Here is a 14,773-nt window from a genome sequence, read left to right as displayed (position 1 = left end):
AGAGCTGCGCGGTCCGAATTTCCACCCACGCCGCAGTTCCAGGCGCGGGGGCTACGGTGTCGCGGGACGGCATCCACATGATGGCTTCTTCTTCCAGGAACGGTATGTCTGCAGAGTCCTGGCGTCCCTGCTTTTATAGCTGCAGCTACATGCGTCCAGCCGCCATCGCGTCCCCCTTAGCTCTTTTCGGCCCCTCCTCTCTCGGGGCGGGGTTTTGGCCTTCGCGCCTCTACTACTCGAGAAGACGCTCGAGCGGGAACTTTTCGCGCCAAAGATGGCGGCTTCTGAAATTTCTCTGCCGGATATCTCCGGCGGTAACAAGGCGCACCTCTACCAAACGGCAGAGCGGTAAGATCCTGTTCGTGACGCCAAGTTGTCGCGGGCGGGGAGGAGGGTGTCAGCACACTACGCTCACCCCCTTCTGCTCGGGTCCGGCGGCCGCTGCTCAGTAATGGCTCGAGCTGTAGGCCTGATCCCGGGGGTTCTCGAGCGGCACTCCTCGCCCGTGAGTGAAAGGGATTGGTTGGGTGTGGGGATTGTTTATTGTCCGTGACGCCACCCACGGTTGTGGTGATTGCACCACCGCTGCTCTGGATGGGGATCCCGGGGATGGTGATGCGGAGCAGCCAGGTGTTGTGTTGCCCCTCCGTGGGTAGGGGTTGGTGATCCCGGGGCCCGGTGATGGCTTGGGGGGTGCAGGGCCTGGTGGGCGCAGGGACGCGGGGGCAGCGCTGTGCCTTGCGGCACTGTGGTACTCACTCAGCCTGAGACGTCGACACAGTTTTTACGGTAAACTAAACGGCTGGTAAGACGGTCCCACGGACGGCTGCACTTGCTCTCCCGGTAGGTGACAGTGATGTCCCTTTTCCTAGCACCTTGGTGTACTTGTTGGTTGCGATGGGTCCCCACCGGTAACCCGCTCCCCGGCTTCAAGCTGGACCGGAGGAGCTCTACTCTTTGCCCGCAGGCGCTGGCCCTAAGAAACTGGTGCCTTGGCGGTGGCGGTGTCTCTCTTACACTGGCTGGGCTGTTTCCTTCAATCGGGACTTGGTTGTTGGGGGATCTACGTCCCCTTCACTGACGGATTCGGCAAATTATGGCGACTCCAAGCCTTGCCGGGGTCCGAGAGGCCCCTGCCCTGGTGCTGACTGTCCTTCGGAACACTGCTCCAGACCGCCGGGCACACAGCCTACGGGGTCCTTCCAGGAACTTCCAAACGGTCCCCCTTCAGACAGTCACCGCCGTTGCTGACCTTGCTGACCTGCCCTGCACTCAGCTGGACTCTTCAGGCTTTGCACACTCTTTCTGTTCTGTCACCACTTCTGCTTTCCTCCTTTACTACTTTTCTTCCTTCACTTTCACTTAGCTGTTTACTTTAGCCCTGTCTGGGCTACTCCTCCACTCCTTCCACCTGACTAGACTCTCTTCAACTGCCTGGTTTCTCCCGCCTCCAGAGCTGTGAACTCCTCGGTGGGCGGAGCCAACCGCCTGGCCCACCCCCTGGTGTGTATCATCAGTCTCTGGAGGAAGGCAACAAGGATTTTTGGTTAGCTTAGATGTTCCTACCTGGGATGTAGGGTGTGGTGGTGTGTGACCTGTGTCCCCTGGCTTGCCCAGGGCGACACACTAGCGCAAGCTGTAATTTTTTTCACACAAACCTGAGAAAAATATGGGCACCATGGTGGCTCAGAGGCTAGCACTGTATGGCAGCTCAGTAGTTAGCCCTGTATGGCAGCTCAGTGGTTAGCACTGCTGCTTTGCAGCACTGGGGGTTCTGGGTTAAAATCTCTCCAAGGATATAATCTGTAAGAAATTTGTATGTTATTCCCGTGTTTCTGTGGCTTTGATCCGGGTTCTCTAAATTCCACTCAAATACATAATGATGGTTAATATATAGATTGTGAGCCTCAATGGGGACAGTGATGATAATGCCTGTAAAGTGCTGGGGGATATGGTGGTACTATATAACCAATGAATACTAATAAAAAATAGTCCATGTGCACTAGCACATAAGCAAACACTAGGTCTATGTCCTGTCTGTATTCGAGAAGACCAGCACATGGACTGAAAATATGTTTGCTTCAATGTACCATTATGTAGAGCATGATGTGTTCAAAAGTTATGGGTGGAAAACAAGGGAATCCTCTGCTCTGGTGGACTAGCTGTTACTAGCATCAACAAGCTATAATTTATTATTATCTATAATAATTATTATTTAATATAATTATATACAGTGGCATGTAAAAGGGCATCCCTGGTCAAAATGATTGTTATTGTGAACAGTTAAGAGAGTTGAAGATGAGATGATCTCTAAAAGGCATAAAGTTAAAGATGACAAATTTCCATTGTATTTTAGTAAAAAAAAAACGTATTTTCATCTTTTACATTTAAAACATTAGAAAAAGGAAAATGGGCCGATGCAAAAGTTTGGGCATCCTTAGACATTTGTGTACTCAGCTAACTTTCACCAAGGTTTCAGACCTTAATTAGCCTGTTTGGGTTATGGCTTGTTCACTATCATCATTAGGAAAGGCCAGGTGATGCAAACTTCACAGCTTTATAAAAATCCATCCACCTCTAACCTTCTGCCAAAAAACAGTAGCCAAGTGTTCTTATAAGCAGCTACCTAGCACTCTGAAAATGAAAATGGTGGCGGCCCACAAAGCAGGAGAAGGCTATAAGAAGACAGCAAAGCGTTTTCAAGTTGTCCTTTCCTCAGTTCACAATGTAATTAAGAAATGGCAGTTAACAGGAACAGTGAAGGTCAAGATAATGTGTGGAAGACCAAGCAAAATTTCTGTGCGAGCTGCTCGTAGGATCACAAGAGAGGCAAATCAGAACCTCCATTTGACCTTCAAGAAGATTCAGCAGACTGGAGTTGTGGTACGTTGTTCTACTGTTCAGAGACACCTGTTCAAAAATTTGGCCTTCATGCAAGAGTTATCAGCAAAAAACCTCTCCTGCAACCTCACCATAAAATTCAGCATAAAAAGTATGTAAAAGAACATCTAAACAAGCCTAATGCATTTTGGAAACAAGACCTGTGAACTGATAAGGTTAAAATATAACTCTTTGGCCATAATTATCAAAGGTATTTGTGGAGAAAAAGAACACAGAATTTCATGAAAAGAATATCTCACCAACCATTAAGCATGTGAGTGGATTATTCATGCTTTGGGGTTGTGTTGCTGCCAATGGCACAGGGAACATTTCACAGGTAGATGGAAGAAAAGATTCAATGAAATTTCAACATATTCTTGATGTAAATATAACACAATCTTTAAGAAAAAACATTTCTAAAAATGGATAATGATCCTAAACCCACATCAAAATCCACAATAGACGACCTCAAAAGGTACAAGCTGAAGGTTTTACAATGGTCCTCACAGTCCCCTGATCTCAACATCATTGAAAACCTCTGGCTAGACCTCAAAAAAGCAGTACATGCAAGATGACCCAAGAATCTCACAAGACTGAAAAACTTTTCTAAGGAAGAATGGATGAAAATCTCTCAAAAAAGAACTGATACGTTTGGCTGACTACAAAAAGTGTTTTCAAGCTGTGATACTTACCAAAGGGTATGCCACTAGGTACTAATCATGCAGGGTGCCCAAAAATTTGCATTGGCCTATTTTATTTTCTTTTTAATTTTAAGATGGGATAGAAAACAAAATAATGAATGGGTTTTTTTTGCCTAAAATACAAAAGAAATGTGTCATTTTTAATTGTATGCCTTTTAGAGATTACTTCATCTTCAACTTGCTTAACTGTTAACAATAACTAATTTTGACCAGCGGTGCCCAAACTTTTACATGCCACTGTATAATATAATTATAGAACTTTAATTAATTTTACAATATACCGTTTTCTCATATGCATTTTTTAGGGTCACTTTCTTTTTTGTCTTGTGCTATTAGTTGCTGGTTGTGCTGCCAAATTCTTCAAAGTGGCATATGTGTTCATGACCTTGGCATAAAGTTAAGGGTGCTTTACACACTGCGACATCGCTAGCGATTGCTAGCGATGTTGTGCGCAATAGCACCCGCCCCCATCGTTCGTGCGAAATTTGGTGATCGCTGCTGTAGAGAACATTATCGCTACGACAGCGTCACACGCACATACCTTGTCAGCAACATCGCTGTGACCGCCAAACAATCCCTCCTTCAAGGGGGAGGTGCGTTCGGCGTCACTGCGGCGTCACTAAGCGGCCACCCAATAGCAGAGGAGGGGCTGAGATGAGTGGCCGGAACATGCCGCCCAACTCCTTCCTTCCTCATTGCCGTTGGATGCAGGTGAGATGTTCGCCGTTCCTGCGGCGTCACACATAGCGATATGTGACGCCGCAGGAGCAACGAACAACCAGCAGCATGCACCACCAACGATATTTGGAAAAGGAGCGACGTGTCAACGATCAACGATTTTAGACGTTTTTGCGATCGTTGATCGTCGCTCCTTGGTGTCACACGCTGCGATGTCGCTAACGGCGCCGGATGTGCGTCACTAACGACGTGACCCCGACGATATATTGTTAGCGATGTCGCAGCGTGTAAAGCACCCTTTAGAAAATGGCCTTTTTTCTGTCTTGCACTATTTTTGAGACGGTTTCCCACCAAAAGTTGCACGTTTCTCAAAATCACACAAAATTGCACCAAAATAGTGGCGTACTAAAAATACACCTGAGGTGGGGTTGAGTGGAGTGGAGTTGTGCCAAATTTCAAGACTTTTTAAAAAGTTAGAATTGATAAATCAGTGAAGAGATCTGGAATTGCTACACCCCATCCACAAAGCAGAAACAAAACAAAAAAATCTGACGATTACTATAATGTACATGCAAATAGAATAGTAAATTGAGTGCAAACAAAGAAAGGTGCAAAACACAAAAAACTAGACTAAAAACAATCACAAAGGTAATAATGAATAGGAATGAATTGAAAACTACAAGGCATTTTGGCAGGGAACCAAGCTTATACTTCTTGTCTTTGTCCAGCTGTAGGGGATGGGAATTGACATCTACCATTAGCGGAAGATCTTCCTGTCTTGGAGCAGTTGTCACCTTTTGACAGTCAGCCCATCCACTTTTATTATAGGCCGATGATGTGACACGGTCTCGTTTTATTATAGCACACACACTAATAAAGGAGAAGCAAGGACAAGAAGAAGCTCTCAGGCAGAGAACACCGCCATGATCAAGGTCAATAAATAAAAGAATCTTCACACCGTGTATAAATATAATACATTACGCTTTATAATTAGGTACTTAGCACAGGAAGAATGCCATCTATCTCCAATGATGGAAACAAGTTCTGTACGACTTCAGGAAGCCCAAGCCAATATAATAACTAATCTGCCCACAGCATTTGTATTAATCTAAAACCAAATCCCTGTTATGTAATGGTTTTTCTCCGATTTATGCATTCATCTATTAAATTTATGAATAGTGATAGTTTGTGATATACATTAAATGAGCTTCCCTGGTTTTAGATTAGGATGTTTAAGACCCTATCCCTATATGTAGTAGGTGTAATAATAACAATATTATCAAATACCTCCAATTGCAAATGTAGTATAGTTCTCCTGGTATAGTCTTATCACTTACCTCATGTGCAGGGCATTTTAGTTTAGGTATCCATTGGTTACATCCATTCATATAGTGACATTAGTTAGTTGCTCGTGGTCGTAACCATGGATACCTAAGTTGCAATGCCCTTCACATAAGGTAAGAGATATGGATATATCAGGAGAACTGTACTACATTTCTAATTGGAGGTATTTGCAAATATTATTAATATTACACCTACTACATATTGAGATAGGATCTTGGAGATGGGAATAACCCTTTAAGGCTATGTGCCCATGATGCGGAAAATGCGCGGCTTTTGCCACGGATTTCTCGCGCAAAAGCTGCGGATTTTCCAGAAATCTGCAGCACAGCTACTCCCCAGCCATTTCTATGGCATTTGGGAAATGCTGTGCCCACGCTGCGGATTTTTCCACAGCGGAAATCGTGCGGATTTCCGTGCGGAAAAATTCTGCAGCATGTCAATTATTGTTGCGGATTTCTCCGCAGGGTCCCATATACTTACCTGCCTCACCGGAGTCACTTTCTCCGTCTGGTGTACAGGAGCGCGGTGAATCCAGGTCAGGAAGGAAGAGCCTGCACGAGCTCCGGTCATGTGACAGCCGGAGCTAGTTCAGGCCCGCCCACCTTCTTCTGCAGACGCTGAGAGAGTGACCCGGCTGCCGGAAAGCGAGGTGCTGCCTGATGGAGGTAAGTATGAACTCCCCCGATCACTGCAGCACTTGTTCTGCATTGAGGATGCAGTGCCAAAGCCATGGTATCCTCAATGCAGAATGCCCGCACCATATCCGCACGACATTCCGCAGCATGGAAACAGACAAAAGTTGTGGTGCTGTTTCCTGGGAGCTCCTGCGGAATGTCTTGCGGATATATCCGCAGGACACTGTCCCCGTGGGCACATAGCCTAAGGCTAAATTCACACATCGCATAATTAGTCCAGATGTTGGTTGAGGATTTCAACACTGAAATTATCAACGTCTTTGCCCTTAATATCGGTGCATATTTACACACTTATTCAGGCATTTGTATGTGCAGATTATTTTTCATTAAACCACCAAAAAAGGCAATAATACAATGTAAGGCCAGTGCTTAACCTGAAGATCTAGGTGTCTTCATGGTAGGTAAAATCCACACCAAAAAGGTGCTTTTCCACAACATCCAGCTCATTTATAGCAGTCTATTGGCCAAGAAAATTGCCAAACTGCGTCATGTGAGTGTCATGCTAGATGGAAGAATACAAAATTAAGTCCACCTATCCATTCAAAAGCCAAGAGGTGGCAAAATATAGGAGTCACCAAGTCAGCTCATCACAAGGTCTATCAGTTTTGGTGCGACAAACACAGTAGTGGAGGTGGCTGGTATGCTAATAGTGAGATCAGAGATCTCCATGCAAGCATTGTGCAACTCACGTTACACAAGTCTGGAATTATGAGTCCCCCCAAAAAGTGAAGACTCTTCAACTTCAATATTATCATAAGAAGCATCGGCTCGAGGTTGCAAAAAAAAAAGTACAAAAAGTGCACAGTAGAAGATTGGAAACGGGTAATTTGGAGCGATGAGATGAAAGTTAATAAACTAAGCTCTGATGGGTGCAAAAGGCTCAGGAAGAAACAAGTGAAAAAAGGGGCTAACAAACCTAGAAATTGAAGGAACTGTCATGTTCAGTGGAGGAAGCCTGATGATAGGGGGTTGTTTCACAGTCAAAAGTGTTGGATACTTGTACAGGATTGATGGTGGTCTCAATGCTAAGCTTTATGTGAGTATCCTACAAGATGAGTTACTTTGTACACTTGAGTACTATGGGTATAAAAAGGACGACCTAGTGTTTGAGCAGGACAATGACCCCAAGCATGCATCAAGATTTTTGAAGAAATGGTTCAATGACAATAAAGTACAGGTGCCGGATTGGCTCCACAGTCTCAAGACCTCAACCCAATCGAATGTTTGTGGGTAGAGTTGAAGAAAAAGCTGTGCACATACCCAAGTGAGTCGACCAGTATGCACCAACATTGGGACAGTGTAGAAGACACCTGGGATCAGATTTCAGTCAAGACATGCTTGAATCTGATAGAGAGCATGCCCAGAAGGATTCAGGCAGTGTTGAAAGCCAAAGCTGGATTTACAAAATACTAACAAATTATTAAAAATATAAACTTAGATTATTAGGAGCAAAACAGTAACAATGCAGAGAAATTACAAGAATCTGCATAACTAGTCATATGCTAAATAGTTGCAAGTCAAATTTATGTATGAGATAGCCAAGAGAATTGCTTATAAAATGAAGGCAGTCTCATGCTCAAAGCCGTAGTGGATGGTGAGATATGGAGCCTGAAATTCAAAAGTTCAAAACATTGTTACCCTTTTGCTCATCAGTGTATTTTTTAATCTAAGTTGTGTTCTATGAGGAGATCTCCAGGTTCATCCTTCTCCATAAATATGACAGCTTTATAGCATAGCATGGAGAATGACTGCACCCAATTGGAAAACAATTAAACACTGAGGAGTATGAGGCTGGAGATTACCCCTGTTATGCTTAGCGAGGAATAAATACATTTCTTCACACATGACAGCCCTGCTCCTGGACGATAACTGAAGTATGTGTGATACAGCTCTTGTTATTGAAATCCAGGTCTCGGGAGCTGTAAGACAGGCTGCAGTTTTAATTATATCAAGGACACAATTTTATCTAATTTTCTGAGAACCCCTTTAAGGTAAAACACATCCACATTGTAAGTATTATAAAGTACTACAGTTTTATATTTGAATAAAATCTGTGTGTAAAGTTCACTACAAATATGAAATGTATGAACGTAGACTGAGATTCAGCTTGAATATAATTTTAGAAAGTGACAGTAAAATATACATTCGCTTGAAGGGAATTTGTTACCTGATTTTTGCTACCTCATCTGAAAGCAGAATAATATAGGAAAAAAGACCAATTCACACGGCGTATCACTTAGTTTTCAGAGTGTAGCTGTTGTGACACAGAGTTTTTTGATGTAGCATGTAGCAGAGCTCAGAAAGCTAACTCCACTCACACAACAGTTTTCTATGTACATTTTCTATTGAGATTGAGATGCTAATCATCAGATGGGCTTTGTTGGTCTAGAAGGCAGGGGAGACCTAGTCAGTGATAATCTCTTGGTAATAAAACAATGATTATAAGTAATCAACACCACAAACTAATAAGTGACACATCACTGAAATCTGTGTTTCGGCATCTATCTCCTGCTGTCTTCAGTTCACATAGCAAAAACCTGCTGAAAGATTCCCTTTAGGCTATGTGCCCACGTTGCGTTCTGTCCCTGCAGAAATATCTGCGGCGATTTGAACAGCACACGTGCGCTTCAAATCGTTGCAGAAACAGTGCGTACTGAAAAGCCAATTTCATGCGCTCTGGATGCAGCCTCTCCCGTAGACAGAGCAGGGGCTGCATGCAAAGCACACGAAAGAAGTGACATGTCACTTCTTAGAACGCAGCGCTTCGGCAGCAGCCGAAGAGCTGCGTTCTAATACGCCATGTGGGCATAGATAATGCACAATCTTCATAGATTGTGCTGGGGACGCAGGACGCATGCAGTTACGCTGCGGTGCAGAAAGCAGCGTAACTGCATGAAAATACGCTACGTGGGCACATAGCCTTAATGTATTTCCTTACACGTTAACTGTTACCATTACTTTCTGCCCTCTTTACTTGTGTGCCAAATGCTTCATAGTCCTTTATGTTTCTTGCAGATAAGTTGGAACCCACCCCCAGGTTAGCTCACCTTGACTTCTCCTTCAGCATACAATACCTAGGAAAAAACTGCTAGATACAACTTAAGGCCCAGTCACACTAAACAACTTACCAGCGATCCCAACAACGATACAACCTGATAGGGATCGCTGGTAAGTTGCTAGGAGGTCGCAGGTGAGATGTCACACTAAGAGACGCTCCAGCGATCCCACCAGCAACCTGACCTGGCAGGGATCGCTGGAGCGTCGCTACACGGGTTGCTGGTGAGCTGTCACACAGGCAGATCTCACCAGTGACCAGCCCCCAGCCCCCAGGCAGCAGCACGCGTGGAAGCGATGCTGCGCTTGGTAACTAAGGTAAATATCGGGTAACCAACCCGATATTTACCTTGGTTACCAGTGCACACCGCTTAGCGCTGGCTCCCTGCACTCCTAGCCAGAGTACACATCGGGTTAATTACCCGATGTGTACTCTGCTACGTGTGCAGGCAGCAGGAGCCGGCTTCTGCGGACGCTGGTAACCACGGTAAACATCGGGTAACCAAGAAGCCATTTCCTTGGTTACCCGATATTTACCTTTGTTACCAGCATCCGCCGCTCTCACACTGCCAGTGCCGGCTCCCTGTTCCCTGCACTCCTAGCCAAAGTACACATCGCGTTAATTACCCGATGTGTAGTCCGGCTACGTGTGCAGAGAGCAGGGAGTCGGCACTGACAGCGTGAGAGCGGCGGACGCTGTTAACGAAGGTAAATATCGGGTAACCAAGGAAAGGGCTTCTTGGTTACCCGATATTTACATTGGTTACCAGCGTCCGCAGAAGCCGGCTCCTGCTGCCTGCACATTTAGTTGTTGCTCTGTCGCTGTCACACACAGCGATCTGTGCGTGCTTCACAGCGGGAGAGCAACAACTAAAAAATGGTCCAGGACATTCAGCAACAACCAGCGACCTCACAGCAGGGGCCAGGTTGTTGCTGGATGTCACACACAGCAACATCGCTAGCAACATCGCTGCTACATCACAAAAGTTGTTCCTTAGCAGCGATGTTGCTAGCGATGTTGCTTAGTGTGACGTGGCCTTTAGTTTACAGAGCTTTGGGTAGTCTGGATACAATTGTATCCATATTATGAGCTCTAGGGTGGTAAAAAAAAAAATGGTCATGAAAGAGAGGTAGTGACCGCCATATCTCTTAGACCCGCAACACACATCCGTTTTTTTTGTACGTGTGCGGTACGTATAAGCACGTACCGGAGACACGTACACACGGAGACCCATGTTATTCAATGGTAGATGGCACACACACGTAAAATCACACGGAACGTGTGTCCGTGTGATAAGTACGTGTGTGCGCTTTTCTGCACAGACGACATGTCCGTTTTTGGCCAGCAGCACAAAGGCACGGACCCACTAAAGTCTATGGGTCCGTGCCTGCCGGAGTATGTCCGTGTTCAGCACGTTTCGAGCGTGTGCGTTTTTACACTAGCGATCTTATTTTTATTTTTTTAAATTAAATTCACGCAGCTAATGAAGGGAATAGCGCTATCAGCTGTATTCAGCGTTGGCCGCGAGTAACCTCAGTGACAGCTCAGCTGATCGCGCTTTTCCCTTTATTAGCTGCGTGGAGCTGACAGGAGCGGCAGTGTCTTCTGCAGCTCCGGTCACCTTCATGCAGCAGAGCTGGACGCTGGACCATCCTGGATTACGCCGGACATGGAGGGCTTTTTTGGGCTTATTAAATTGGTGAACAAGGCAATTTGTTAGTGTTTTATTTTCTAATAAAGGATTGTTCGGGTGTGTGTGTTTATTTACTGTAATTTACAGATTAATCATGGAAGGTATCTCGGGGAGACGCCTGACATGATTAATCTAGGACTTATTGGCAGCTATGGGCTGCCAAAAACTCCTTATTACCCCGAATGCCAATGCACCAGGGCAAATCGGGAAGAGCCGAGTACAGTCCCAGAACTGTCGCATATGATGTATGCGGCAATTCTGGGCGGCTGCTGACTGATATTGTTAGGCTGGGGAGCTCCCCATAACGTGGGGCTCCCCATACTGAGAATACCAGCCTTCAGCCGTGTGACTTTACCCTGGCTGGTATTAAAATTGGGGGGGACCGCACGCCGTTTTTTTAAATTATTTATTTATTTATTTTACTGCACAGTATGGACACGCCCACCGGCTGCTGTGATTGGGTGCAGTGAGACAGCTGTCACTCAGCGTGGGGGGCGTGTCTGACTGCAACCAATCATAGGCGCCGGTGGGCGGGGAAAGCAGGGAATACGAGATTGATTAATGAGCGGCCGGCATATTCAAAGTAATTGTTGCCGCGTATTCTCTGCACAGCTGTTCCTCGCCGCGCTGGTGATCGGGGAGCGGTAAGTATGAGAGAGGGCTGCTCACTTCAGTCACTCGGGGGATTAGCGGTCACTGGTGAATCCTTCAAAGGTGACCGCTAATCAGTACGCGGCACACAGACAGAGCCGCGGCATGACAATGAAGTCGGGTGAAGTTCACCCGAGTTCATTCTCATCGCGCAACTCTGTCTGCTGTCAGCCGACATGTATCAACGACATTGTGCAACACACAAACGGACATTCCACACGGACATTCCATGTACACATACACGGGCATTTTACACATAAACACGGACATTTTACACGTACACACGGCTCGCATACGCCATCACATGGATGCCATACGTACTGGAGAAACGCCCCAAAAAAACGGAACACGGACCCAAAAAATGGACCGTGTCACACGGACGTTTTTTATGCGGAAGTGTGTTTTAGGCCTCAGGGCTCCCTTACATAATAGCTGTTGGACAAATGAAGGTGCAGCCAGTTGTTTGGCCAAAAGATATTTCTCCTCACTCCTTCATAAACAGAGGCACTTGCTCTCTAAAGCAATCTGTGTTCTCTACAAGAAAGCCACTGCCAGACATCTATGGCAGCAACTTATCTCTTAGAACATAGGGACTGTCAATCTGAACGAAGACATGCCATATCTTTATTCCCTTGACATCATCTGTAGGGGGCTGCCATAAACATTAGATTGTTGGTCAAACCCATCGATATCAGCCGACGTTAGTCTAAAGGCCCCTTTACACACTGAGATTTTCTAGCGATCCCACCAGCGATCCCGACCTGGCCGGGATCGCTACAAAGTCTCTGGTGAGTTGCTGGTGAGCTGTCAAACAAGCATACCTGGAAAACGATGCAACAGGGATACGGACCTGCAGAATGACCTAGCTTGGGGACGTTGTAAAGCAGCTTTTTGAAAGGGAAGTCACTAACAAAGTCGCTGTAAAGGCCCCTTCACTCAGACTTTCTAGCGCTCACGCTGCGGGAAACAAAGGACCAAAGAATGGTCCTGAGAGATGTGTAGTGATCAGCAACTTCACAGCAGGGGCGAGGTCACTGATGTGTTTCACACACTGCAATGTCGCTGGGGAGGTCACTATAACGTCACAAAACCGGTGACGTTACAGCGATGTCGTTTGCGATGTTGCAGTGTGTAAAGGGGCCTTAAGGTGTATGGAAGCTTTAATTTTGTTTTTCTGAAAAGAACTGATACTGGTCATCATGGGTTTTATTAATTTCCAATGAATAGCTGCCAAAGCACATCAGTTTTCTGTATGGAAAGAACATTATACAAAAAAAAATGTCTGTGTGATCATACATTTATACACTTCCTATAAAACTCTATAATAAATCTGTCTTCAATAAGCTCCCCCTAGTGGTGGTTACAGGCCGACAAAATAATTATTTCACTCTATCTATGTAGTTGAAGAAAATTTTAGGATTTTCTGTTACAACACTTATTACAATATATTATGTTATATTACTAAACAAATCAGTGGGAAATGTTGAAACTAATAATTTATTTACACTTGAATAAATTAAATTAATCAAGATGAATAAATTAACATTAAATCCCACTGACTTTTAGAATTAAGCCTCAGCGAGTTGTTTTAAAGGTAAATAACAAAACCCATATTCACACCAGGAAACCCCTCATCTTTAGGCCAGGTGCACTAGTGCGATCCTCGCATGACACTCGGCTCACGCTGGCAGTACAGCAGAGCCGAGTGTCATGCTAGTGTCCCTGTGACTGAGGTACGACTGTGCGAGCGGACCTCAGCTGCGGTGGGCGGCCCGGCTCTCAGGAGGGACGAGCCAGCGTTGCGGAGGGGTGGACCGGCGCTGCGGAGGGGAGGGAGGGATATCTCCCCCTCTTTCCTCCGTAGCCGGCTATTGCGATTCTCGCACTGCACTCGCGGTATGGTATAGCGGTGTACTGCGAGTGCAGTGCGATTTTCTCTCGCACCTGTAAGGGCCAGGTGGACGGGCAGACCCAGGAGGTGGATCCACTGGGCCGAACTCCTAGATGGTGGTAAGGGGTCCGGTAGCTGGAGCACTATAGGCAGCAGAACAGTCCGTGCACAGGAGTATAACGGAGAAGTCCCTGGGACTACGGAGTCACTGGTGGTAGTCCGGGTGACGCAGCTCAGGTTCGGAAGCCGAGAAGATGTCAGGCGGGGTCCGGAACCTTTGGAGCGAGATGACAGGTCACCGCAGGGATCCGAGATGGTACGGACTGTCAGGATGGCAGATGGACTGCGTTCGGGGTTCGGGATTCGGTCTGGACCGGATGGCGAGGCAGGCACGGCTCTACAAGAGAGATAGGTGAGTATATACACATATACACCAGGAGACCTGACTCCTAGCTTAGAAAACACGAAGATCAGGCCCCGCTCCCTTGGACATAACCCCCTTTATACCCTGTACCTGTTTTGCATCATTTCCTGTTAATGGACGCTGGCCCTTTAAGAAAGGGTCAATGACCGCGCGCGCGCCCTAATGCGCATGCGCGCAGCCCGAGTGCCAGAAGCCAGAGCAGGAAGCTGCGAGGAGGAAGCAGCAGGGCCAGGATGGGGCTGTGAAGCCGACGGACGCCGGGTGCGGGGACCAGGACGCTGGGGACGCGCTGGCAAGGGGTGCTGGAGAGCAGGGAGCGGCGGTGACCGGACCAAGGAACGGGGAAGCGAGACGGGGGACCCGGGGAGCTTGACAGGTGAGCCGGAGGGCAGCACAGGGGACCCGGGGAGCGTGACAGCACCCCCCCCCACGCCCCCCTCCCCGCAACCGGGACAGGAGGGCACGGATCAGCGGAGTACCCACATTCTCCCGGGGCTCCCAGGATCTATCCTCAGGACCATACCCTGCCCAGTCCACCAGGAAGAACTGTCGACCCCGTACGGTCTTCATGGCCACGATATCCCTTACCGAATTGATGTCGTCATCGGCAATAGGTGGAGGAGCCGAACTGGCAGCAGCGGAGAAGGGACCCAGGACAACCGGCTTGAGCAGGGAGACGTGGAATGAGTTGGGTATCCTCATCGTGGCCGGGAGCTGTAGCTTGTAGGAGACCTCATTGATCTTGTTGAGGACTTTAAACG

Source organism: Anomaloglossus baeobatrachus, chromosome 3 (genome assembly GCF_048569485.1).
Source record: "Anomaloglossus baeobatrachus isolate aAnoBae1 chromosome 3, aAnoBae1.hap1, whole genome shotgun sequence".
In the NCBI taxonomy this organism is placed as follows: Eukaryota; Metazoa; Chordata; class Amphibia; order Anura; family Aromobatidae; genus Anomaloglossus; species Anomaloglossus baeobatrachus.
Note: the sequence above shows the minus strand (reverse complement) of the source record.